The sequence below is a fragment of the Macaca fascicularis genome, chromosome 6, assembly GCF_037993035.2.
Source record: "Macaca fascicularis isolate 582-1 chromosome 6, T2T-MFA8v1.1".
NCBI lineage: Eukaryota > Metazoa > Chordata > Mammalia > Primates > Cercopithecidae > Macaca > Macaca fascicularis.
The window spans coordinates 65438732-65466299 of NC_088380.1; the positions used below are offsets into that span (position 1 = coordinate 65438732).

At 36.1% G+C, this 27568-nt stretch overlaps 1 long non-coding RNA gene across 1 annotated transcript in view; it reads right to left on the bottom strand.

Moving 5' to 3' along the window:
* Window positions 1-18557: 18557 nt before the first annotated feature.
* The window catches only part of LOC135971295 (uncharacterized), a 304442-nt gene continuing 295431 nt past the window's right edge, over window positions 18558-27568 (bottom strand). Inside the window, exon 3 of the long non-coding RNA XR_010587378.2 lies at window positions 18558-20876. This is a non-coding gene — a long non-coding RNA (uncharacterized lncRNA). The remainder of the gene's footprint in view (window positions 20877-27568) is intronic.

Below are 27568 nucleotides of genomic sequence, written 5' to 3' on the forward strand. Positions count from 1 at the left end.
TATACACTATTTGACTCCAATGCCTATCTCCATGAAAGCAGGCACTATGCCTGTTTTTGGTCACTGCTGTATCTTGAGTACCTGGCATTATCCCTGTTTCAGAGAGGGCACACAATCACTCTGGTGAATGAAGGAATGAATGCACGAGCATTGTAACCACTTCACCTCTCCTTGGCCCCCTCCCTGCCATGAGAAGCAGATAGTTATGGTATTTTAATACTTTACAAGCTTAAATATCCTCGTAATTTGTTCAGTCAGTAACTTCTTACTAAAGTTACTAAGTCTAAATCAAGGCTTGGCAAAGTTTTTCTGTAAAGCACCAAATATTAAACATTGTTGACTCTGTAGGCCAAATGGGCTCCATCTCCACTACTCTACTCTGCAGTAGTAGTGCAAGTTCCAAGAAACCTTCATTTATAAAACAGGTGGCAGACATCATTTGGCCCACAGGCTGTAGTGTACAACCTTTAGTCTAAGTTGTTTTATGGATGCTAACTCATCTTTTAAACAGGAGCACATGAAAATGACAACAGCATTGTTCCCATCCAGGTAGCTAGGTCAGCCCTTTCCATTGTCTCACAGGCCCTTGGAGCCCTCACAAGTGAGGATCTCATCTGTTACCTCCACCTCTCAACTCATTCTCTGGTTCACTACTATTTTACAACATAAAGTTAGTTTACAAAGGCAATTAGAGCCAACAGTAAAGATTAAAGAACAGTAAAAGAACAACTCTTTACTTGAGGATATCATATGAGTTTTATCTCCAATATACTTCAAATCCTAATATGCTTTATTGTCTCATGACCCCTCCAAGGAAAATATATTAGAACTTTTCTTCTTCTAGAGCATTATTAGAAAGATGAACTCTAGGAGGGAGGGAAAATTGTAGATCCTTATAATCCTTTCAGAGGCATTTACAAAAACCTATATTTTTACATTTTGTAGATGACATATTTCTCTCTCAGGTGTATAAGCCTCTGTCATTCAAAGCAATCTTCTGTTTGCTTGTGCTTACAAAATGCTGCAACATAATAATTTAAATGCAAATAAGAAGCCACCCATAGACAACTTTATTTTGTGGTTGTGATATGAGGCTAATTGAAGTAGTCAGTCATTTTCCAGATGACAAATGTTCTTTAAATAAGATAAATAGTACAGATGTTTCAACTGATACCAATTTTATTTTTACAAATGTCATCTGATTTTTGGTTTTCTCATCAATTAACAGACTCTCATATGGCATTGTACAAAGTCAATTTTCTAAAAATAATCATTTTCAAACTGTTAAAGCAATAATCTGTGACAGTTTAATAACAGAGCTTAGTGTTATGTGACAATACATATTATTTTGAATGGACAAGGGTTTTAGTTAATGGTGCTAATTTATAACAATGAAATCTAACTTACTGTCCACTGTCAAGGCAGATTTTCACTGTATTTAAGATATTCCTAGCAGAGATCTTTTATAGTTGTTAAAAGTACATTATTTCTTCCAAACCAACAAATCAGAGACAATTTAGCCCCAAATATGTAATACCCATTAAAAAGTGGGCAAAGGGCATGAACAGAAGACATACAAGTGGCCAACAAACACATGAAAAATGCTTATATAACTAATCATCAGAGAAATGCATATCAAAACCACAGTAAGATACCATCTCACACCAGTCAGAATGGCTATTATAAAAAAGTCAAAAAATGACAGATAGTGGTGAGGCTGAAAAGGGAATGCTTATACACCATTGGTGGGAATGTAAATTAGTCCAGTCATTTTGGAAAGCAGTCTGGAGATTTCTCAAAGAACTTAAAACAGAGTTAACATTTGACCCAGCAATCCCATTACCAGGTATATACTCCCACAAAAATAAATAATTCTACTAAAAAGACACATGCACTCATATGCTTATCACTATTCACAATAGCAAAGATGTGGAATTAGCCCAGGTGTCCCTCAATGGTAGATTGGATAAAGAAAATGTGGCACATATATACTATAGAATACTATGCAACCCCCCAAAAGAATAAAATCATGTCTTTTGCAGCAACATGAATGGAGCTTGGAGCCATATTCTTAAGTAAATTAACACAGGAATGGAAAACCAAATATTGCACATTTTCATAAGTAAGAGCTAAGCATTCAGCACACGTGGGCATATGTATAAATATGGAAACAATAGACCCAGTGGACTACTGGAGGGTAGAGAGAGGGTGGGATGCGTTAAAAAATTACCTATCTTGTACTATGCTCACTATCAGGGTAATGGGATATACCAAACCTAAGCATCATGCAATATTCCCATGTAACAAATCTATACAAAAACCCCTATATCTAAAAGTTGAAATTTAAAAAAAACTAGAACCATACAACAGCCCTCTTCCATCATTAGCAGTTTTAGAAATTTGGATAGAATACAAATTAATAGTGAAATCTAGATTTGATATTCTGGCTTATCTAGGTTAAGATCAAATACCTTAACCTAGATATTTGATCTTGGTTCTTTCTGATACTGAGGAAATTGTTTAACTTCTCCAGGCTTCTGTTTTCTTATATGCAAAATAAGATAATAATGGTACCTACCTTAGGATCATCCTGAGTATGAAACACAATGTAACATATCCAGTGCTTAGCATAAGGTCTGGCACATGAGAGTGTATTATTCTCCATTCTTCAAATTTATTATTGACAATTTGAGATGGAAGATAAAAGACAAAGAAGAAAGAGTACTGTGTTCATCAAGGGAAGAAAAAGCACCTACCCCCCCAAAAAAGAGAAGCATCTTGATATAATATGTAGTTTCTTTAACATTTCTATTATTGATGCCAGAACCTGTTTGTAAACTATTTCAATTGCATTTTCTGTTAAGCCAACCAATTTCTTCTAAGCTACAAGAAGTATTACTGTATGTGCAACTAATATTCTAAAGCATTTAGAAATTCAAATATCTACCCATTTCTCTTCACAAGTCCACCATTCACATTAGAACAAGGCATTAAGTTATTAGAAATGATTCACATCTCACAGAGAATGGCCTTTGTAGATCCTTTCTATTTTACTAAGGAAGACTATCTGAAAAATAGATATTTTATTAGGAGGAAAGATGGGAGAAGAAAACAAATTTGGAAGCATGGAATTATAATTGAGGTTAAAAGCTGTGAATATAATTAAAATAGAATATATTAAGGTTGAAAGGAGATGCCTGGAGGGAAAGGAGTACTCTCAAGGGTTTCTGAGAATGTTGTGCTCACCTGCTAATGTCTCACTTGCCAGGTCTTGACCCTGATGATAAGTTTTGGGGAATGACCTGTCTCTGAAATACTTCTTGACATGGTTTGACTGTGTCCCCACCCATATCTAATCTTGAATTGTAGTTCTCATAATCCCCATGTGTCACAGGAGGGACCTGGTGGAAGGTAACTGAACCATGGGGTAAGTGACCTCCATGCTGTTCTCATGACAGTGAGTTCTCATGAGAGCTGATGGTTTTATAGAGGCTTTTCCCCACTTTGCTCTGCACTTCTCCTTGCTGCCACCATGTGAAGAAGGAAGTGTTTGCTTCCCCTTCTGCCATGATTGTAAGTTTACTGATGCCTCCCCAGCTATGCTGAACTGTGAGTCTATTAAACCTCTATCTTTTGTAAATTACCCAGTCTAGGGCAATTCTTTACAGCAGTGTGAGAACGGACAAATATACTTCTCAAGTACTTCACACACATGTATGCACACTCCTGTCAGTGCATGCACACTATAACAAAGAGAGTAACTTCTGGGGAACAAGGACACCTATGACAAAAGTTAAATGCAACTTTTTTCATCTTTTTCCTCACAATTGTCTTCAAAATGTTTGTATCAGGAATGACGCTGATAAATTTAGCACTAGGTGTGAGGGAGAGTTAGACAAATATATACTCCAGTATTCAAAGAGAAGCTTTCTCAGTGGACTAACAGCAGAGTTAATTTTCCTTCAGGGACACCTTTTTTAACAAAGAGAGACAAAGAGAGGGAAACAGAGAGGAAGAGAGAGAGAGAGAAATTAAAACAAAATAGCACTTATATAGGAAGAATATTCTCCAGAGGGAAGAGACATACAGTTTATAATGTCATGCACTTAATTAATTGCAGTTCAAACCATTCTCATTAGGAGTCCATTGTAAACCTACCAGCTTCAACAGTGAAAAGGGAGTAATTACAATGAAGCCCAGTCCTTGTCTCCTTATTGAGAGCTTTAAAAACTTTGCCACGGACATCTCAAGAGACTCCTCTCTTCACTACCCTCCTTTTGTTATCTTTGTATGTAAAAAAAGACTGCGTTAAAATAAAATTCAATCTTCCCCTTTGGTTTTTCCATACTAACTTTACTACTAATTTTACACCTAAACTTCTAGAAAAGTCAGGGCACTTTCTGTACTTTAGGTCTAGAGTGATCAAAGGTTGTGTACTTGTCAGAGTTCTGAGTTGCAAACAATAGAAATGATGGATTGACATAAGCAGGAAAAGGAATCCATCAAAAGAATATAGGATAGAACTCAGAATAAACAGGGAGCTTGAAGAAGTAGACTTGAGCAGAATCCAGTGAAGATAATAAGCAACTTGGAGGCTGGATCAGTCTGCCTGGGACCCTGTTCCTCACCTGCTGGGCACACACTGCTCTTCATCACACTGTCAGCAGCTACAACTGCCATGCCAATGGCCCTTCCACTCGATAGTGGCACATGTGAGACTGTAGGTCTGAGCCATCCCCTCAAGATTCAAAGTCCTGGGTAGGAACATCAGATTGACTACATTGAGGTTATAGACCCTCCCTCTGTCTGCCAGAGGGGCATGCAGAGGGAATGCATATTCCTGCTCCTGTAGTGGAGGGCTAGGTCCTCTCTCTCACCTATTCTGAGTAGAGATAAAAAAATAAGAGGATTAGATACTGAGTAGCCCAGTATCTACCCAGTCATCTACCCTAAGACCTCACCTCTCTTGACTTCTCATCCCCCCAACTATCCCAAGGACTGTGTTTCCTAAATTTCCAAACAACATGGGTGACAATAATATAAATCTAAAACATAAAATAAAATAAGAGACAAAGGATCAGCCTTGTTGGCCAAATGAATTGATCAAAACTATGGTCGCTCACAAAGAAGATAAGAACTGAAACCAAAATACTTTTCTGTCCCAGTGCTAAATAATTTGGGGTCAAAGTTTAAGTGCCTGCTTTAATGCTGAGCACATGGAGACCAAGCAAAACTAACTTACGTACTTGCTCCAGGAAATGTTTGCTTTTAGAAAAAAAGGCTGTACATGGCCTGATCCAGCTTATTCAATAAGAGTAACAGTTCACTTATCAAGGCTCACTTTTAGAACCTCACTGCTCTTAGAGACGCCACTAATCCAAAAGTGCTAGGCTCTAAATTCTACCTAATGCCAACTATTTTTCCACCTAGCAAGATCAGGCTCCCAGACCTGGCTATAAAACTCTACAAATATCTTCCCTTTACGTCCCCTTTCCGAAATACTACTAAGTTTAAAGGTGATATCCTCTCTTATTTCACTGAGACGAATACTTAGTTTCACTTGGTTCTGCCGGTGATCTCTTTTGGGGAGTCGGTTGCCAATAGAGGAATGGTTATACAAAGTGATCTGGAGATTCTGAAAGGCCCAAGTATCCCCACCTCCCACCATACTTGCCAAAACTTCCTATTGGATTGCCTGTGAGAAACAAAAGTTCATGAATTTTTAAAATTTATGTGTAAAATATTCCCAGTACCTCAAACTGTGTCTGACTAAGACTCAATAGATGAATTTGGATGAATGAAATTATAAATAAATAGTAAACTTTAATGTAATTTTATTGATTGGATAAACATTTATTTTTGTTAATAGAAACCAATGTGAGAGAAATAACCACAATTTTGTAAATCCAGAAATTCAAATTATTTTCACATTATTTTCCAGTTCTCAGCCACATGCAGGCATATATTTTGCAGTGTATTAACTTTAACCTGGATATACTTGTATATTTTGCTTTTCTCTTCAAAACATTCTAAATACTTCCATGTTACCATATACTTATCATAATAATCATCTTAATGACTATATCACAATCCATAAATATACATTTTCACTATCATTCATTCACTATTTTGCCAACTGCAAAGGATGCTTTGACATATAGAGAAGTTTTATAGAAACACTCTCTTCTTAGTTTTTTCAGTGGATTGAACAGAACATACCAGAATTTATAAGTCAAAATAAGAAGATGTGAGTACTGGTTATTTGTTGCAGTTAATCCTCTGAAAATCAATTAACCTTGACATTTCTTCTTAAGACAAATGAAGGCTTCTCTGCTTGGGTCTCCTCCATTGAGTATAATTAAGACCCTGTGCTAAGGCACTGTGTGCATATGATATACTCTACAGTTGCCAAATCCTAGTCATAGATACTGTTTCAAACGGTGTAAATTAAACAAACAAACAAACAAAATGACCCAGACAAGGTCACCAAAGAGAAGAGAATAAAAAAATTGTGTGCACATATGTATTATATCAAGGTTCTTGGTTCCAGGTCTCAATCATACAACTCTATCAAATAGCCTTAAATAAAAGTAGCATGATCATAGGTTGCTATGAGTTAAAGTTGCAAATAATATGTTACAGCCAAGCTAAGGGCAAAACCATATGCACGTGCCTTTCTGTTGTTTCACTAAAGTCACAACAGAAACCCCATTTACAAAAGAATGTTTTCTACAAGTACAATTTTTCCACACTGAATTCAATTTTATTCTTTATTTTATTGCTAAAATTTGCAGCATGATGAACTGGAATAATGCTTGAATGCCAGAAATAGTATTTAAGAATATATAGGAAAGCAATACTGTTTAATTCAATTACTATTTCTAAGAACTAAAATTCTCAAAAGCAAACTCAAATGCTAATTCAAATTACCTAAGATGTTATTACTGCTGGCAAAATATTAGATATATAAATTGTTTAAAATAAACTAATACTTTGGAAATGATAATGCATATTTTTAAAAAAATCAGATCCTTCTCCATACTCCACAACCTGTAATAAATCTGGGAAACAGCTGAGTAATCTGGAAGATGCAGAAGTCCCGAAACACCAGAAGCTGCTATTCTCCAACAGATGCTGAAAGGTACTAGGAACCCAAGGACACCATTGAAGACCTACTTACTGGGACTAGGACAACCCCTACGGTCTTTCCAAAAGACCTACTAACTATGCTTAATGCTCAACTTCCTGTTCCCTGGTTTAACACCTGTCAGTCAGAGGACAGGTGGACCAATTATTGAAAATATTTTGGAGTGCTGTTTCATAATCATATGTCAGACAACCACCTGATACAGAGCTTCTTCCTCTCCCTGTGTTCTTTCAACTTCTTATCCCCATGTTGCACTGTGATTTCTCTTCCCTGTCTATCCTTCCACTCTCATTCTTTCCATATTATTCAGTCAGTTTCTCTGGAGCCCTTATTCCATGGCAAACAGACTTCACTTCATCCTCAGCCTTGCCAGCAAAAAGTCACCCCAGATCCCAACTTCCCTCAAATTTGGCTCTTCACTAAAGATGCCACTTCCCTGTGGTGGATTCAGGGTAGGGTACTCTGGTTCTCAATGCCCTCTCTGGGTCCCAAGATGAAATGGGTGCTCTCCTGGTTACTCACATTTACTTACTCCTCCACCTTCTTGTAAAAACTTCTCATTTGACATCTATGCCAATCAACTCTACTTCCTTGTCTCTGATTTCTGCCAGTCTCTTTGGTTAGTTTCTCATTCATTGAAAACTGCCCACCTTTTTAATCATCTTGACAGCTTGAATCCTGCTGCAGTCCTGGGTGACTTTGATGTTGATGTGGAGGCATCACCTTATGCCCCAATCTCTCAATTCCTCAGCTACATCTTTTCCACAGCAGTCACCCTCTTCCCTGGCAACCTTCTACGTCTTGAACATACCTTAAATTACCTCTAGCACTTACATCTTAAAGTGCATTTTATCCTCTAGATATGATCTATCTTTTGTTTGCTCAGTTATTCTAATTTCACCTGTTTGATATCATAGAGATTTCTAGAGACCGTGAACACTTTCTATATCGGTATCTTCTTATATTCACTCATTTCCATAACCAGCTAAGTTGCCACAATTCATCATTTCTTTCACTCTTTTTCAAATACCTTCAAATCCCTTGCCTTATTTTTCTTATATTACACCTGCTTTCCAATTTTAGATTAGTCCAACTGTTTGCCTTTTCAGCGCTTATATCATAGCTGCTTAGCACTACTGGAAAATATTACAAAATCTCACATATTGGTTACATGAAAAGTTAATGGTAAGTTTTATCAACTGTACCTTCAATTAGCATTCTGGTCTAGCCATGTTTTAGCAGTTTTTATTTATCTAAGTGCAGACACTCTACTTTAATCTCGTCCCTGGACTTTGACCTGCTGTTCTGTCTTCCTGGTACCATCTTCCTTTGGTCTCAGGTTAGGTGTCAGTTCCTGACAAGCCAAGGTGAGTTTTCTCCCCAGTGAGATTTCATATTTCTCCATTTGTCTGCAGTCATATTTGTACATTATATAAAACAAACAAGATTATAGTGGTCTACTTTCTTGTACGTGCCCTACTTGATTCAATCCTCTGTGAAAGAAAAGGCTGTGTTTTGTCTTGTTGAGCCTTGGGTCATCAGTGCATATTTCAGTATACAGCAAATATCAGATTCTCACTATTTGTTGGATGAATATAAAGTGAATACATTAATGCATGACTAATGCATGATTGAGGGGATAAGTATATTTACCAGGATCCCTGGCATGTATGATTTTATTGTTTTTAATTCTGTTTTATAATATGTATATAAATACAGGCATACTTGTTTTATTGTGCTTTGCTTGATATGGTTTGGGTATTTATACCCTCTAAATCTAATATTGAGATTTGATTCCCAATGTTGGTGGTGGGCCTAGTGGGAGATGCTTGGGTCATGGGGGCAGAGCCCTCATGAATGGCTTGGTGCCCTCCCTGTGGTCATGAGTTACTGTGAGATCTGATTGTTTAAAAGAATGTCGCACCTGCCCTCCTCTCTTACTCCCTCTCTTGTCATGTGACACAGCTTCTCCCCCTTCACCCTCTGCCATGAATAAAAGCTTCCTGAAGCCTCACCAAAAGCCAAGCAGATGATGGTGCCATGCCCAGACACCCTGCTAAACCATGAGCCAAATAAATCTCTTTCCTTTGTAAATTAGCCAGTCACAGGTATTCCTTTATAGCCATGCAAAACAGACTAACACATTGCTTTATTACACTTCACAATATTGTGTTTTTAAAAATTGAATATTGTGGCAACCCTGCATCCAGCAAGTCTATTGGCACCATTTTTTCCAACAACATGTACTCACTTTGTGTTTCTAAGTCATATTTTGGTATCCTCACAATATTTTGAACTTTTTCATTATTATTTATATCTGTCATGGTGATCTGTGATGAGTCGTCTTGGATGTTACTATTGTAATTTTTGGGATGCCACAAACCATGCCCATGTAAGACAGTAAACTTAATGGATTAATGTTGCATGTATTCTCACTGCTTCACCAACTGGCCATCCCCAATTTCTCCCTTTTCCTCAGATCTTCCTATTCCCTGACACATAATAATATTGAAATTAGACCAATTAATAACCTTACAATGGCCTGTAAGTGTTCAAGTGAAAGGAAGAGTTACAGGTCTCTCGCATTAAGTCAAAAGCTAGACATAATAAGGCTTAGTGAGGAAAACATGTCAAAAGCCAAGATAGGCTTAAAGCCAGGTCTTTCGCACCAGTTAGCCAAGTTGTGAATGCAAAGAAAAAGCTTTTGAAGGAAATTAAAAGTACTACTCCAGTGAACACAGAAATGACAAGAAAGCCAAACAGCCTTATTGATAATCTGCAGAAAGTTTTAGTGGTCTGGATAGAAGATGAAACCAGCTGCAACATTCCCTTAAGCCAAAGCCTAATCCCAAGCAAGGCCATAACTCTCTTTAATTCAATGAAGTCTGAGAGAGGTAAGGACTGCAGAAGAAAAGTTGGATGCCAGCAGAGGGTGGTTCATGATGTTTAAAGGAAAGAAACCATCTCCAATACATAAAAGTACAGGGTGCACAAATTACCTATTTAACAAAACTGCATAAATACCCTCTGAACCTAAAATAACAGCTGGAAAAAAAAAGAGTGTGAAGTGAAGCAGCAAGTGCTGATGTATAAACTGTGTCAATTTATCCAGAAGGTCTAGTTAAGATAATTGATGAAGGCAGCTACGCTAAACAACAGATTTTCAGTGGAGACAAAATAGCCTTCTACTGGGAGAAGATACCATCTACAACTTTCATAGCTAGAGAGGAAAAGTCAATGCCTGGCTTCAAAGTTTCAAAGGAAAATCTGACTATCCTGGTAGGAGCTAATGCACCTGGTAACTTTAAGTTGAAGTCAATGTTCATTTAATATTCCAATAATTCTAGGGCCCTTGAGAATTGTGCTAACTCTACTCCCTCTGTGCTTTATAAATAAAAAGTAAGGACTGGATGACAGTATACCTGTTTATAGCATGGTTTACTAAATATTTAAGCACACTGTTGAGACATATTGCTCAGAAAAAAGATTCCTTTCAAAATATGACTGCTCATTGACAATGCACCTAGTCACTCAAGAGCTTTGCTGGAGACATACAAGGAGGTTAATGTTATCATGCTGCTACCACAACATTCATTCTGAAGTCCATGTATCAAGGACTAATTTAAACATTTAAGTCTTATTATTTAAGAAACACATTTCATAAGGCTATAGCTACGTCAGATACTTATTTCTCTGATGGATCAGGGCAAAGTAAATTGAAAACCTCCTGCACAGGATTCACCATTCTAGATGCCATTAAGAATATTTGTGATCCATAGGCATAGGTCAAAATATCAACATTAACAACAGTTTGGAAGACATTGATTCCAACCCTCATGGATGACTCTGAGGAGTTCAAGAGGAGAAAGTAACTGCAGATGTGGTGGAAATTGCAAGAAAACTAGAATTAGAAATGGAACCTGAAGATATAAAGAAATTACTGCAATCTTATGATAAAACTTGAATGAATGAGGAGTTGTTTCTTATGGATGAAGCAAAGAAAGTGGTTTCTTGAGACAGAATCTACTTCTGGTAAAGATTCTGTGAACATTGTTGAAATGGCAACAAAGGATTTAAAATATTATATAAACTTAGTAGACAAACTAGTAGCAGGGTTTAAGAGGATTGACTCCAATTTTGAAAGAAGTTCTACTGTGGGTAAAATGCTATCAGACAGCACTGCATGCTACAGAGAAATCATTGATGAAAGGAAGAATCAATGGTTGTGACAATTTTCATTGTTGTGTTATTCTAAGAAATTGTCACAGCCACCCCAATCTTCAGCATCCACCACCTTGATCAGTCAGCAGTCATGAACATTGAGGCAAGACTCTCCACCAGCAAAATGTTTCTGACTTGCTGAAGGCTCAGATGGTGGTTAGCATATTTTTTTTTAGCAACAAAGTATTTCTTACTTAAGGTATATACATTGTTTTCTTAGAGACAATGCTATTGCACACTACAATATAGTGTAAACATAACTTTTATATGCACTGGAAAGCCAAAAAGTATGTGTGACTTGCCTTATTGTGATATTTGCTTTATTACAGGGGCCTGGATCTGAACCCACAATATCTCCGAGGTATGTCTGGTATATACCTTCAATAAATAAAGTTAGTCTGAATTAAATAATGTTGGAGAAATAAGAAAGCCAAAATCACATGTTAACTGAAACACAGAACAGTTAGTAGAGGAGTAAAGAGGGACACCACCTTTGAAATATGTGATCAAAAGCTGGGAAAGTTCTAGAAAGTGAATGGTAAAGAAGTACAGTATTTATGTATTATAAACTTTATATCGTAAATATTATTTATATATTATAAATTACATATTTAAAAAGTTTAAGCACTCTAAAGTTTTAAATTTCTACATATAGCTTTCACACAGCAAGGGATATGTGTGTGTGTGTGTGTGTGTGTGTGTGTGTGTGTGTGTGTGTGTGTATGTGTGTTTATGATAACATTTAGCACTAATCACAATTGTTTAGGAATTACATCACGGTAAAAATTCAGAACCCCCTGAGAAAAAGCCCTTCTGTGAATGTGGACAAAGGTCTCACCTTAACGAAGCTCAGAGCCACAAACTTCAGTGTAAATAATGCTAACCTATTAAATAAAGTTAATCCATCATCCAGAGATGTTGCATAGATGACTTCAAACAACATGACCAAATAGCATTTATTTTTGTTCAATTCCTCAGATTTGAAATAATCTAAAAATGCCTGGCTCCATCTACTTCCTTTCAACTGGAGGGCAGATTCTAAATGAATGAGAGAAATGGGATGATAAATAATATTTAAATTCTCAGTTCTAGAAAGAATTCTAAGTAGCTAGAATTTTTTTTTTCTTTTTGGTGGGGGGCATGTGTGTTTAACCCAAGAAGTGATATATTTTTTGTATAGTTTGTTTTCTATATACAGTTTTTTTTAAGAAACCTTTTGTCATTTTGCAGTTCTCGTTTATACAGAAAAACAGTTTGATTACTTCATTCTTTAATGAATTTCAACTGAAAATATATTTTTTGTTTTGGATTTCTCCAAGCGATGCACTCTGGTCATATTAAGTTTGAATCAGTATTATACATTATGCAGTACATAATAATTAAACAAATATAATTTGGTCAGAATGTTTTTACCTACTTTTTTCCATAAACACAAATACTGTAAAACAGAATGAAAATGCTTTTAAAGAATTATAAGCTCTCCTTAAACACTTCAGTGATTCACAATTCTGCATTATGTAAGGATGGTCAGGCAGAGCAGTGTTGTAGCAAAGAAACTATCTGTGGAATGGAACCATTATTATTCAGTGATGGAAACAATCAAAGGAAAGGGCTTTGTTGAGTTCTGCCTTGTGCTTAATATAGTATTGTTCCCTAGCACTTTTCACGGTAAAATAAATGCTTCCCTGGGTTCGCTTTAAAAAATATGGGATTCCCCAGCCAATCTATGTTACTAAAACAAGTCACATTGGCACAAGAAAGTTTTGAAAATAGGAACCAGTTCCTCTGATGTTGGTGAACACAAAAGTTGCCACCCTGTTCAGTGTTTTTAAGAATGTGGGAGCCTGGTGAAATAGAAGCCTTTGATATATAAAGGTAAATCTTCCCCTGATACATGCTGCTTTACTGACACACAGATATAAAGTAAAATACTGTGGTATAGTATCAGTCCATTCAGCATATCCTTAATGAGGACACCAGAAAGTACTACAAGAATGAAAAGGTACTGTGATAGCCTGAAAAAGACATTGGAGTTTAATCATGATCTTATTATTTTGTAAACTGAAGGCATGGCAGATATAGCATAAACCTTTTAGAGATTCTACGATAGGTGAGAAAAAAGTCAGCAGTTTTTCACTGCTTATTTTAGATTAGATTCAAGAATTGCCCTGATTCTGGAAATACGATGATTTTTATCCAGATATTTTAAAGTGCTCCATCACTCTTAGACTCTAATTTTAATCTTGAAAATCACAAATTTGGGGCCAGGCATGATGGCTCACGCCTGTAGTCCCAGCACTTTGGGAGGCTGAGGCGGACAGATTACATAAGGCCAGGAGTTCGAGACCAGCCTGGCCAACATGGAGAAACCCCGTCTCTACTAAAAATGCAACAAAAATAGCCTGGTGTGGTGGGACATGCCTGTAGTCCCAGCTACTTGGGAGGCTGAGGCAGGAGAATCGTTTGAGCCCAGGTGGCGGAGGTTGCAGTGAGCCGAGATCGCACCACTGCACTCCAGCCTGGGTGACACAGCAAGACTCCCTTTCAAAAACAAAACAAAACAAAAATAATCACAAATTTACAAATTGTAAAGCAAAGACAGATATAGTTAAATCAGAACAATGCTTTAAAATGAAAGGATTGTGATATTTTGTGAGTATCCCGAGAAGTTTAGATAAACACCACAATAATAAATTGTATTTAAATCAATCAAAACCAAAATAATCCAGTTTTGTCTGCTTAGTATGTATCTTCAAGATTATTGGAAGTATTGTTTCCCAATTTTCTTTTAAAATTTCATCTAGTTCAAGAATACTATATTTCTAGAGAAATGTTTCACAATCACAATTATGTGTTTTATTTTCAATTTGGGAAACTTTGCCTAGCGAGTTATAGATCTTCCATATAACATTCAATCAGAACTTAGATAAATCTCTTGAAGCTTGAACACATACCAAATATGAAGGTACAGGCTTCATGGTAGACTGTGAAATACAATCTTTAACTTTATAAACCCTTATATCCAAAATATTTAAAATATGAAATGCCCATTAATACCTTCTTAAGTTTAAAAGACCAAATTTGAAAGATCAGATGTGTCTGATCCAGACTTCTGTTTTTCTTTTTTTATTTTCTGTTTGGATTTTGATTCAGTAACAAATTGCTGAAAATAATCTTTTTTTAATGTTCACTCTAACGTACTGTTTGTACTCAAGAACACAAGATGAAGAGTGGTTAGTCAAAGAATCCAATGTCTAACTGGCATCTGGGACCAGTCCCTCTGTGAATAGCACACAAATCAAGGAAATAGTTCTGGAAGATCCTTGTAAAATGAACCCTTGTGTGACTAAAGTAATTCTTCTCTCTCTGTTGGGTAGTAAAATTTATCCCCAAAAGTGACCATGTGTTCTTTTACATTCTTTTCATTTTCTTTTTTTTATAGGACATAGTGATACGAAGGTACACAGTGTACTTCTTCAGAGAGGTAATAGGATACTAGGGATGAGAAAGTGTTTGTAACATTCTCCACCCACCCATATCCCTGAATATACATCTATCCAGAGGGGTGTCATCATGTCACAAGGCGATAAGTCGCTTCTTGGCTCTCATTTTATTATAGCAGATGCAGCAATGAAACATAAGTAGAGAGTTTTATTGCTACCTCCCCCACCCTTTCTTTGTTCCCATAACTTCCCACCTGTGCACTGGGAATTATTTCCACATGTGTGGAAAGCTAGACTCTCCTTAGATTGTCTAGGGGCACATGGACCACATGGGGGAATGTAAGCCAGTGCCCAAGATAGGACTGAAAGGAGATCCTAATTCTGAGGATTCTGAGCAGGAAACTATTTAGAAGTCAGCAAGGTTGTAGAAGAGGTGAAGCAGAAGTAGGGAAACCACCATTCTCGTTCCAAACATAACTGAACAGCACTTGAAAGCAAGACATGTCTGCGGGAAGATGCCAGATACAGACTTCTGAACACAAATGTCACAAGTCCATAATAACTGTAACTTTCTGAAACAGGAGCCAATTTCTGGTTGACTCCCAAATCTGCTAGAACATCCATCTCTACCCCAAGAGTTATTTGTAGAGGATCTCTGAAGCCAATTCCAATAAGTAAACAAACATTAACAACAACAAACATTATTTATTCTAGTATTTTCCCAGTATAGGAGTAGTAGTTTTTGATGTTATATATTAAGTATTTACAATATGTGAAAAATGGGGATAAGTATTGTATCATTAGAACAAACCCATGAGGTAGGTGCTCCCATTTTTCCTACTTTTGCTTTTGTAAAACTAGGAACTTGGAGTGGTTAAGTACCTTCACAAGGTGGTACAGCTAGTAGGTGGGAGGCAGGACTCAAGTTCAGACCATCTATGTCTAGAGCCCCAACTCTTGTCCACTCACTACCCGGCTATCAGCCACCATAAGCATGCTATTGCTTCATTCTCAACTCTTCTCTGCCTGCTCTCTTAGTGCTTGGATGTTTTATTTGCCACCATCCAATATTCAAGGGACCAGCTATCCTTGTCTCCAAGTGAAATTGCTCTGTAGGTTAAATGTCATTCTTGTTTTCCCCTTATTAAGTTGGGCCCACTTCTTGCCTTACAGAATATACAAAGAGCCCTCAGAAATCAATAAATAAAAGAAAAACTGAAAAAATGTCTGAATGAGCATAAGACAAAGAAGATATCCAAATGTTCAATAAACACATAAAAAAGTAAGCGATATTCCTACTCATCAGGGAAATGTAAATTAAAACCACAGTCAGATACCAGTACACATTCACCAGAATGACCAAAATGAAAAAGACTGAAAATACTAAGTGTTGGTGAGAATATAGAACACCTGTACCTTGTACGTATTGCTGGTGGGAAGGCAAAAGAGTACAACACTTTAGAAAATAAATATTTGCCTCCTTATGACTCAGAGATGCTACTTCTGGGAATATACCCAAAAGAAATGAGTGCATATGTTCACAAAAAGACTGGTATAAGTGTACACAGCAGCTTCATTCATAATCCCCTCAAACTAGAAACAACCTAAATGTTCATTAGTAAGAGAGTAAAAATAAATAAATTATGGTATATTTATGCAATAAAAAGAACAAGCTGCTGAGATATACACAAACATGCATTTCTTTTCTTTTTCTTTCTTTTTTTTTAAAAAAAGAACATTTCGACTAATAGAAGCCAGACACAACAAGTACATACGGTACAATTCCATTTATGTGAGGTCCAAGGGGAGGCAAAGTAACCTTTAGTGATAAGTTGAGAAATAGGATGGTGACTATGTGAGTGTATAAATACATAATAATTCAAGATGTATAATGCATATAAATTATACCTTAATAAAAGGATTTTATAAAAGGTAACAGATACAAAATTATTTAGGAAGAAAATATGAAAAACTGACTTTCCAAATTACTTCTATGCCATGTTCATAACATTTCAAGTCACTAAGAGCTGTCTCTCTTACTTCGAGGAAGGTCAGTAAACAACGGTGAAGCCTGAATGAGTCTACCCTGTATGGAAAGTTAACTGGCAGAAGAATTCAGGGTTATAGGCATCCCAGGTCTTAATTCTGTTTTGGGTTCATTTATGGTTTCTAAAGTTTGCTAAATCACAACACACACAATCTAACAGTTTGGGCACACTCAAAAGAAATTGTTAAAAACTGTACATTTGAACACATTCGCATTGCTTGGGAAAAAAACTCAAAGTAGAAATACGGAAGTGTGAATAACTAAAAGTTCTTTTGAACTCAGTCTCTTGACCCAAGTACTTCATGAGGAAGCTAACAGCTGTCATCTACAACACTTATTTTTGCAGGCCAAAGTTCTATTTCAGAAACTAATGATTCTCAGGGCCATACTGTGGCTTTCTAAAGTGGTGGAACAAGTCTCTAGACCCACTGCCTGACACTTGACAAACCAAATATCTGGCATACTGATACACCAGAAGAAACATCAAAAGGCTATGATGTTAAGAAAGAAAGGAAAATGAATCTGGAGGGCATGAAAAGTCACCTTTACCATCAAAGATTTGCAATTGCTAAGGTCTTGTCTCAGCACAGGTTGACAATGGGACTTAAAGGCATACTAACCTTTAATAATGGGGAACTGGGCTGGAGACAACTCAGTTAAAATAGGGTAAATTTCCCATTAGTTCTTTCTGACAGCTGTGAAGGAATCGGGCTCCTAGTTTACTGAAATGGCTACAGAATAAAAGCCCGAACCTTACCTTCTATTTCTCCTTCAAAGCTTTGACATTCCAGAAAATTATACTCCTGATTTTTCTTTCCTCAATATTCAATTCACAAATTGTTCTAGCTTCCAAATGTAATAACAATACCTTTAATATGTACTCAGTTTGGTTCTTGTTGATTGGCCATTATTGTCTATTGTTTCTTTTGAAAAGAAACCCTTGTTCCATCTCTCAAAAAGAAAAATTATTTTCTTCATAATATTGGATAAATTTGTAAATAGTAAGCATGATATTGCTTATATAGTCATTCCTTGGTATATGTAGGGGATTGGTTTCAGGACTATCACATGTACCAAAATTCATGCATACTCAAGTCCTGCAATTTGCCCTCTGGAACCCACATATATGAAAATTCAGTCCATCTGTATACATGAGTTTCACATCCCAAGAATACTATATTTTCCATTTGTGTTTGGTTGAAAAGAATCCTCATATAAGGGAACCTGTGTAGTTCAAACCTGTATTGTTCAAAGGTCAATTGTACTTGATTCTTAGACTTTTAATGAAGACGGAAATAAATTTGAATCAACAGAGATGCTGTGATACAGATAATTCTGAACCCTGAAGTTCCTTGGCACTTGGAGACTGTTTTTAGCAATACATTCTCCCTCTGCCACCCAGGCTGGGGTGCAGTAGCAGGATCTTGACTCACTGCAACCTCTGCCTTCCCAGGCTGAAGTGATCCTTCTGCATCAGCCTCCTGAGTAGTTGGGACCACAAGCACAAGCCACCACACCCAGCTATTTTTTTGTATTTTTGATAGAGATGGAGTCTTGCCATGTTGCCCAGGCTTGTCTCAAACTCCTGAGCTCAATAAATCCCTGCCTCAGCCTCCCAAAGTGCTGGGATTATGGGCATGAGCCACTGCACCCAGCTCAAGATTTTAGATTACACACAATGTCCAACTGCATAGAGATATATTAGGTATATTGCATCATTTTATTTTAAGGGCACATGATATAACACCAACTCAAAATGAGAAATCATAGTTTGCAACCAAAATTTTTGAGATACCAAAGCTAATTGAATACATCAGGGCTTTAAATTAGTACATTTTAATTTTAATTATAATCTCATCTTCCACAAGTGTGAAGAAAGTAAGATAACTATTCTAAGATAACCTGCTGTATAGTAAACAGTTAATCAGGACTGTGTCAATTAAATATAGAAAGGTCTGTTTGAAACACGGGTCTTTAGTGGACTTTAATTTCAGGAGTTATCCACCATTCTGTAAATGGTAAGAGTGGCTCAATTTGCCTAAATTGTCTGTGCAAATAATGTGGTTTATGCTGAATATCCACTTTCCTTCTGGAAATCTGGAACTTTGTATATCCTAGGCAGAGGGTACCTAAGTGACTGGCCTCCAGTAAAAACTCTAGGTACTGAGTCTTTAATAGGCTTCCCTGGTAAAGGCATCCCTGGTGAACACATTTCACATGTATTGTCTCAACTCATTACCAGAGGAATTAAGTGTATCTTGTCTTACTTCACTTGAGGACTCTTGGAAGCTTACGTTTGGTTTCCTCCAGATTTTGTCCCATCTACCTTTCCCTTTGCTTATTCTGCATTGAATCCTTTTGCTGTGACACATCAGAGCCATGAATATGACTATTTCCTGAATTATGAGAGCTCTCCTAGCAAATCGTTGAACCCAAGGGTGGTCTTGGGAACCCTGGATACACCTGATATCTGTGAATTTTCTACACAGACAGAACAGCAGCAATGTTAATTCCAAAGAAAGGAGAAATAGTTTCAGGGGAACAGCATTTTTCAAAAAATGTTCTGGTCAAGCTGTTATAAAATTCCCATCTGCTTTAGTATGAGTTTGATCAAAGTGCATGCATTCTTCTTTAAACACATAGCTCAATTACAACAACAGAAACAAAATATATTTCCTCTTTTCATTGCTTCAGAGTGAATATTTGTTGTCTTATTATTTATCTAGTAGTATTTTCCTCATACCTTTTCCTAACACAGTTCCCTTAGACTGGTCAATAACAAGTAAAACAGCTAAATTCAGTATCTTTGAGTTGAGTTACTAGTCAAATTTCCTCTGAGCATAACCTTCCTAACTTTAACAAGATCCAAAAAGGCATTTTCCCTAGAGATACCTTTAACTTGGCAGACAATGTGGGAGCATCACATTTGTAGCATAGTAATTGTTTTGTTCTTGTAGTTTTAGCAAATGTTCAAGAGTCTATATATGCATGGCCCACTGGCTTCATCCTCTTTCCTTTCTATCCAGGCTTCTTAAAAATACAGCTGGTCACAAGAACAAATAATGGATGTGCCCAATATCCTTACTTTCTTTCACAATTTTTAACCTAGTGACATTGCTTTAAAGTGTAAAACCCCATTGATAAACAATATGAAAAAGAATAAAAACAAAAACCATACCCTGCAAAGTAGGAAATAAAAATGTTACACGACGGAGATGTGGCTGTGGCTGACTCCTCTGTAAGTACTAATACTAAATAAATTTACCTTATGCTGGGAGCTGAAATGGCATTCTGGTAAGCAATACTTCGAAATGTCAAAGGCAAAATTTTTAGACTCATGAATACCATTGCATATTTCTTTTGATTCTAATTACAATACAATCTATTCTTGATACCAAATTCATTTTGCATCAGTGAACATTTCCTATTGTTTCTAGACATGTATCACTACACGGTAATTTGTCCATTAGTTCTCATTTGTTAAAATTTTTTCTATCAAGTCACATATGGCCAATATTAATTTTCCAAGTACAACTGCCCTTTTGCAAATGTTTATTAGCATTCACCAATACATTTTCAGCTCTTCTTTGTAAAACAATTTCACTAAAATGTCTTCTCCTGCAGATATAGATATGTCACCTGAGAAATTCATCCCTTTTTTTTTTACTCTAGAAACCCCATTGTTCTCCCACTCAAATCAAGCAATGAGCCACAAAAACTCAAAAGACCACAGATAACAATCACATCTAAAATATAAAATGGGGAAGTGACATCTTGAGGGCACTCACCCACTGGAGTCTGCAGAAGTGATAGCAATCAGTGGCAGAATCTTCAGGGGGAGGCTGGTTGGTCGTTGAATGTTCTCTGATTCACTTTTCAAGTCAGCTTGTTCCAACTGTCTGAAGGCAAGAGGGGGAAGCTGAATATTGCGACATGAAAGTCTCCGGACAAGATAGGGTTCCATTCCGTGGAAAGGGTCTTCCTCTTCATTACTGGAATGCAGTGTTTCCTCAGAGGCCTGAAGTAATAGTTCAAGAAAGTACATATAATCAACAAAAGTCACGGTGTTTACCATTACATAATGCTTAATACTTTCCTGGGAAAGAAATTAAGTAAAATTTATACATGAAAAAATGCTATCTGGAAAACAGTGACATTAAGTGAATGATATTTGATTCACTAAAATCTAAATTTATATTTAACATAGTAAATTTGTTTACCAGGTGTGGCTTGGTTAAGACAGTTACCTAACATCTTTAGTAATCTTAGACTTTATTAGCTTTGTGCGTGGATTCTATAAAATCAAGGATAAATCAAAATGTTTTTATAACTCCTGTGAAATGAATTGCAAACATCATTAAATACATATCTTGACATATGCATGTGTCATATATATACAGTTATGCATCACTTGATAATGATCCATTCTGAGAAATGCATCATTAGGAAATTGCCTTGTTTTGTGAACATCACAGTGTATTTACACAAACATAGATGGTACATTGTAACTGTACTAAATACTGTAGGCAATTATAACACAATGGGAAATATTTGTGTATTTAAGCATATCTAAACATAGGAAAGACACAGTAAATATACAGTATTATAATCTTATGGTCACCATGGTATGTGTGGCCCATAGTTGACTAGAATGTTATATAGCACATGACTATATTTATATATATTTTTCTTACATGCATGCCCATGAAAAGAGAGGAAGAAAAAAAGTCCTGTTTTTTCCTGCATATTTAAGGCCATATTTGAAACATATGTTTTCATATGTCACATCTTACTCAGATATACTCTTGACAATTATTATAAGACTGAGAGGGTAGTAAGAAAAAAAAGGCTTTACAAGAAACTTGAGGATGCAGTAGATCTGTATTTAAGTTACAACTCAGCAGAACTTTGCAAATTTGATCCATGTTATCCACATGCAAAGGTAAACCCAGGTCAAAATGTAATATTTTGATTCTAATTGAGAAAAATATACTATCACATGAGCAATAATTATTTCCAAATGGCTGGAAAGTCTACTCTAGCAATATTTATTATATCCACATATTGAGAATTATAGAATCACCAAATGTTATAACATGCTTCTATAGAGTGCTGGGTTTTTTAATCTTTGCACTGCCACTTTACTATTTGTATTGCTAGAGTGTTGCTTAGTCTCTCTAAGGCTTATGTTTCTTTATTATAAAAATGTGACTAATATTTACATACAAGAATTAAATGAGACCATGTACCTGATGTGCATAGTTCATTACCTGCATTGTGATTAGCACTCATATATGGCAATTTCCTTCCCTTCTGAGTTTTACAGGTGAAGAAACTAGCCCAGGGAGGGAAGTTTATATTTCCCAAAATTAACCCATTGGCTGAAAGTTAGAAATTCATCAAGCTTAGAATATCCAGCCTTGTTTATTACACTCCTTAGTATACAGCTATCTTTGGGCAAGTAACTTAGGCTCATTGAGGTTGTTTCTCCATCTGAAGACTGAGATGATAATATTTACCTCTCAGAGTCACTGTGTGGACCAAATATGTAAAGTATTTGAAGCATCAATATCTGGCAAAGAGTTTGCACTCAACAAAATGGCAGCTATTATTATAATCCAGGGTAATTTCCCCTTTCTTCATAGCACTATGCTGTCTTTGAAGATCATTCTTCATATTGGTTCCCAACTAGAAAATTTTTGTCTTCCTGATTTATATCTTGAAAAAGGTGAAAGGACGTGAGATGGTGGACTCTATCCAACCTTGGGTTGTATTGTCCAGTTGTATAGACAAACAAGACAATAGAAGGGCACTGAGAAGGTTTAAAAAAAAGAGGTCAAAGCTAAAAAGGAAGTTCATTTATTTCAAATCCTAAATTCTGAGATGTTTTATAAAACATCAATAATAATGACTAATATTTACTGAGTCCTTATTAAGTAGTGCTGTGTTTTACATATACTGTCTCATATAATTTTTACTAAAATCCTATGAGTTAGTTCTTCTTACTTTTCCCATTTTACCCATTAAAAACCCCAGAGACCTATCAAATATCATGCATTGGCCACACAGCCACATGGCTAGTGAGGTGATTAATCATCTTACTTCACCTGGGACCTTTTGATTTCAGCACTCAAAGTCCTATGTCCAGGGAAACCCCAGAGTCCCAAGGAAACCAGGATGATTGATCACCCTACATGTCAGGATCCAAACCCAAATCTCTTCTAGTTAAAACTGGAGCTAAAAGCCACCATGCTACACTACCTTAACAAGTATAGTCACTGGCAGAGTGAGTATTACTAGAAAAGAACAGAACACACACTAATTGATCATAACTCAATAAGCTTCACATTTTCATTTGAAAAATTAAACAGAACTGAGATGACAGCAGCCCTACGTAAACATTAGAAATGAATGACAATCTGTCATTAAATGAGAGGATAGAAATTTTATCCCCTGTTCTGCCAGTAACTACTCAGGTGGTCTTAAGAGGTGCCATTGGTTGTTAAAAAATCAGAGCACTTCATAACTGGAAGGGGTCTTAAGGTTTATTTTGTATAATGTCTTGATTTTTTGTCTGCAGAGACTAAAGAAAAGCAAGGTTAAGACCAGCAGATGTGGAACAGGACCTGGGAGTCTGAATTTTAGCATGCACCACCTACGATCCCAATGCAGAGAGTTTGAACATCACATTTTGAAAAATAATGGCTTGGAGACATTAGAAACACTATATTTTCCCCATCATCTTCTTGCAATAATGCCATTTTCTGGCAACAACACAATGTACAAATTGCTATTTGTATATTGCTATTGCTATATACAAATAACTCATTCCAGATCTGCTGGTCTTAACCTTGCTGGTCTTTAGTCTCCATAGGGATAAAATCAAGAGGTTATACAAAATAAACCTTAGCAACACTTCCAGCTATAAAATGCTGATTTTGCAACAACCAATGGCAAATCAATGTTTCTGTCAGATAACAAATATAGAAAAAAACAGAAAGCATATGCACTTGGAACAGTCTTAGCTTTTAGATTGGGAAAGTGAGCCTCTGTGTACTTATGTACCTAGGAAGTTCCTCTAAGAACAGAACTTCATTCCTGGATTGGAAACAGGTCTTGATTAAGTTAATGACTTATGTGTTGTGATGGTTAATACTGAATGTCAACTTGATTGGATTGAAGGATACAAAGTATTGTTCCTGGATGTGTCTGTGAGGGAGTTACCAAAGGAGATGACCATTTCAGTCAGTGTACAGGGAGAGGTAGACCCACCCTCCATGTGGGTAGGTACCATCTAATCAGCTGCAAGCACAGTTGGGTTAAAAGCAGGCAGAAAACCATGGAAGGACTGGAATGCCTGAGACTTCTGGCCTCCATCTTTCTTCTGTGCTGGATGTTTCCTGCTCTTGATCATCAGACTCCTGTTTTCAAACAGTTGGACTCTTGGACCTACCCAAGTGGTTTGCCAGGGGCTCTCGGGCCTTGGGCCACAGACTGAAATCAGCTTTCCTACTTTTGAGTGTGATGAGAATTATAGAATCATCAAATGTTGTAACATGCTTCTATAGAGTGCTGGGTTTTTGGATCCTTGCACTGGCACTTTACTTACTTTTGAGGTTTAGGGACTTGAACGGGCTTCCTGGCTCCTCAGCTTACAGACCACCTATTGTGGGATTTCACCTTGTGATCATGTGAGTCAATACTCCTTAATAAACTCCCTTTCACATATACATCCGTCCTGTTAGTTCTGTCCCTCTAGAGAACCCTGACTAACACATGTATAAATACTATTCTTCTGGATGAACATAGAAAAGAAGAACAAAGGATGAATCTAGCAAAGCTTCAGTAGCACTAAATATAGCTGGCCAAAGTTAACATCTTTTTATAAGCATTTAGCTGCCTACTCTGGGTGTTAGCATTGCAATTGCAAAAATGCTTTATGTAACTGAGGTTATCTGTTGAATGACTTAATGTTTGTGACATTCTCTTTTAGATAAAACTGCCTCAAGAGGTAACTTTTCTGAGATAATTGTCTCTACTAAAAATGACGTTTACACCCATGCTTACACTCTGTTAGTTTAAACCCACTTTCTGTTAATACTTTTATCTTTATAACAAAAATGATAAAGCACTAGAGGGCTATATTCTAACATTTTCCATTCCAAAACAGTATAAGAGGCTTTTTCACACTCTAGATCAATGTGTATCCGTTATGGTTCAGAAATAAAAAGAACAACCTTATCAAGTACAAGGTAAGAGGTTAAATGTCCTTATTTTGGAGAGAGATGTAAAACTAATTGCCAGAGCAATAAGTATTTTATGTTATTGTTAGAAAATGGCATTATGGCAAGGAGATGATGGAAAAAGATAGTATTTCTAATGTCTCCAAGTCATTATTTCTCAAAATGTGACATTCAAACCCTCTGCATTAGAATCATAGATGGTGCCTGCTAAAATTCAGACTCCTGGGTCTTATTCCAGATCTTCCTAAACACAATCTCTATGAGTAGGGCTTATGAGTCTGAATAAGTCACCAGTATCATTCTAGTGCATATTAAAGTTTGAGAACTAATGTTTTTGACATTTTAGACACAGTTTAATAAAATTGTTTGGCAAATATCCAGGCACAAAGATGTTCACTGCAGCTCATTTATAATAACAAATAACTGGATGTAATCTAATTGCTGCACTGAAGGATTGACTTAGTAAATGTTGATACATCATATGATGAAATACTATGAGACTGCTAAAATAATGTAGAAGAATACATAATCATGTAATGATACAATGTTGAGTGGGAAGAACAGATTATAGAGTGATTCATTTTTATAAAACAATAATATCAAAACAAAACAAAAAAGTCACATATTATATTCATAAAACAATTCTTTAAAGATGTATCCTAATTCTCTAAAATGGCTCTCCTGAGTAGTACTGGTAATAATTCTCTTTTAGTATCTTTATTAATTATTACCTTCTATATTCCCTATAATAAAAAATGTCTTGTTTTTCTATTTTAAAAGTCTAATAAAAGTCATAATAATAAAATGATACAACATTCACCTTGCTATTGATGGGACTTAGAAATATCTCATATTCAGCTTCAAGATACGCAGTATCAAAATAAAAGAAATGCTAACATATTGAAATAAATTTAATATGAACCTGCTACCTTGTAGTAAAATAAAATTATATTCAATAATTAGCCAACTTATATGGAATAATTGACAACCAAATAACTTTAATGTTATGCTTTTTACTGTTAGGACAAATATCTTTCTGAAATACATGCCTAAAGTAAGTAATTCCATAATAATTGACGCTTACAATGGATGAATGTTAAATTTATTATTATTATTTTCCTTTTTGTTTGTTTCAGTTTCTATCCAAGGTATTTAATCAATTTCTTTGTTTAATTTTTTTCTTTCAAAAGTAGATAGCAAACTACTTAGTGGCCTTTAAAACACAGACATGCACATCACTAGGGTTAAATAAATTTCTGTGGTTCTTAATAATCTCACGGTCTCTGGTACTTATTTCATATATATATATAGAGAGAGGGGAGAAATAAAATTTCTATAAGAAAATCCCCTTAAAATGTATACACTATATGTATACACATATATATACACATATACATACATATGTAAACATGTATATACATATATATATGTACATATATGGGCATTGCAGGAAAGAATGTTTCTTTCTGGGCATGCAGTGAGACCACATCTCCAGACTCCCTTACAGGTAGCTATAGAGATGTCAGTGAGTGTTATAAGTTAAGGAAATGTGTATGTGTCTGTGTATGTGCCACTTTCAGGCCTGCCACATAAAAACTTTGTGAGTACAACCCCCTATTTCTCTTCCCCTCTGTAGCCCCTCACCATGTGTTGAAGATGGTAGAGCCACAAGATAGAAGCTATGGTTTCTTAATCACTATTTACAAAAGAGACACTTGCCAATCAGAAACACTTATTTTGGAGTACATGAGCCACAGAAAATCTTCTGTTGGGGAAATCCACAAACATTTGGTGTTTCCTTGTTACAGGTAGTGCTATATTTTATACATATATCTTTAAAGGAGTTCAACCTATCTTAGTTGTGTTTCCATTCCTATTAATTTCTCAATTAATCATTTATTGAGCACCTACTACCTTTCATGTTTGTGTCGGGTACTGAAAATGCAGAGATGAATTAGGCACCTCCTTTTGCTTAGGCACTTACAGTTCATTTGAGATAAAATATAATAGACAGATAATCACCAGTATATGATCAGAGCTGTAACAGAGAACTTAGGGTTTACTGGAGTACATAACACTTTTGCAAGTTGAAAGAAAGTGCCAGCCAGTTGTGACATCGACAAAAAGAGAACATCTGGACTGTCACAGACAAAAAAATTTAAAAAAGATGTAGATCACCCCATAAATTGGACATTTATTTTTGCTTTCTGTCTATCTACTTCTCCAGTCATTTTCATTTAGTCTCATTGCTGGTTCCTCAATTAGCTGTCTTTAAAACCTAGGCATTGTCCAAGCTGCTATCCTTCAACCATTTCTCTTTTCTTTTCTTTTCTTTTCTTTCTTTCCTTTCTTTCCTTCTTCTTCTTCTTTTTTTTTTTTTTTTAATGGAGTTTTACTCTTGTTGCCCAGGCTGGAGTGCAATGGCACGATCTCAGCTCACTGCAACCCCGCCTTCCAGGTTCAAGCG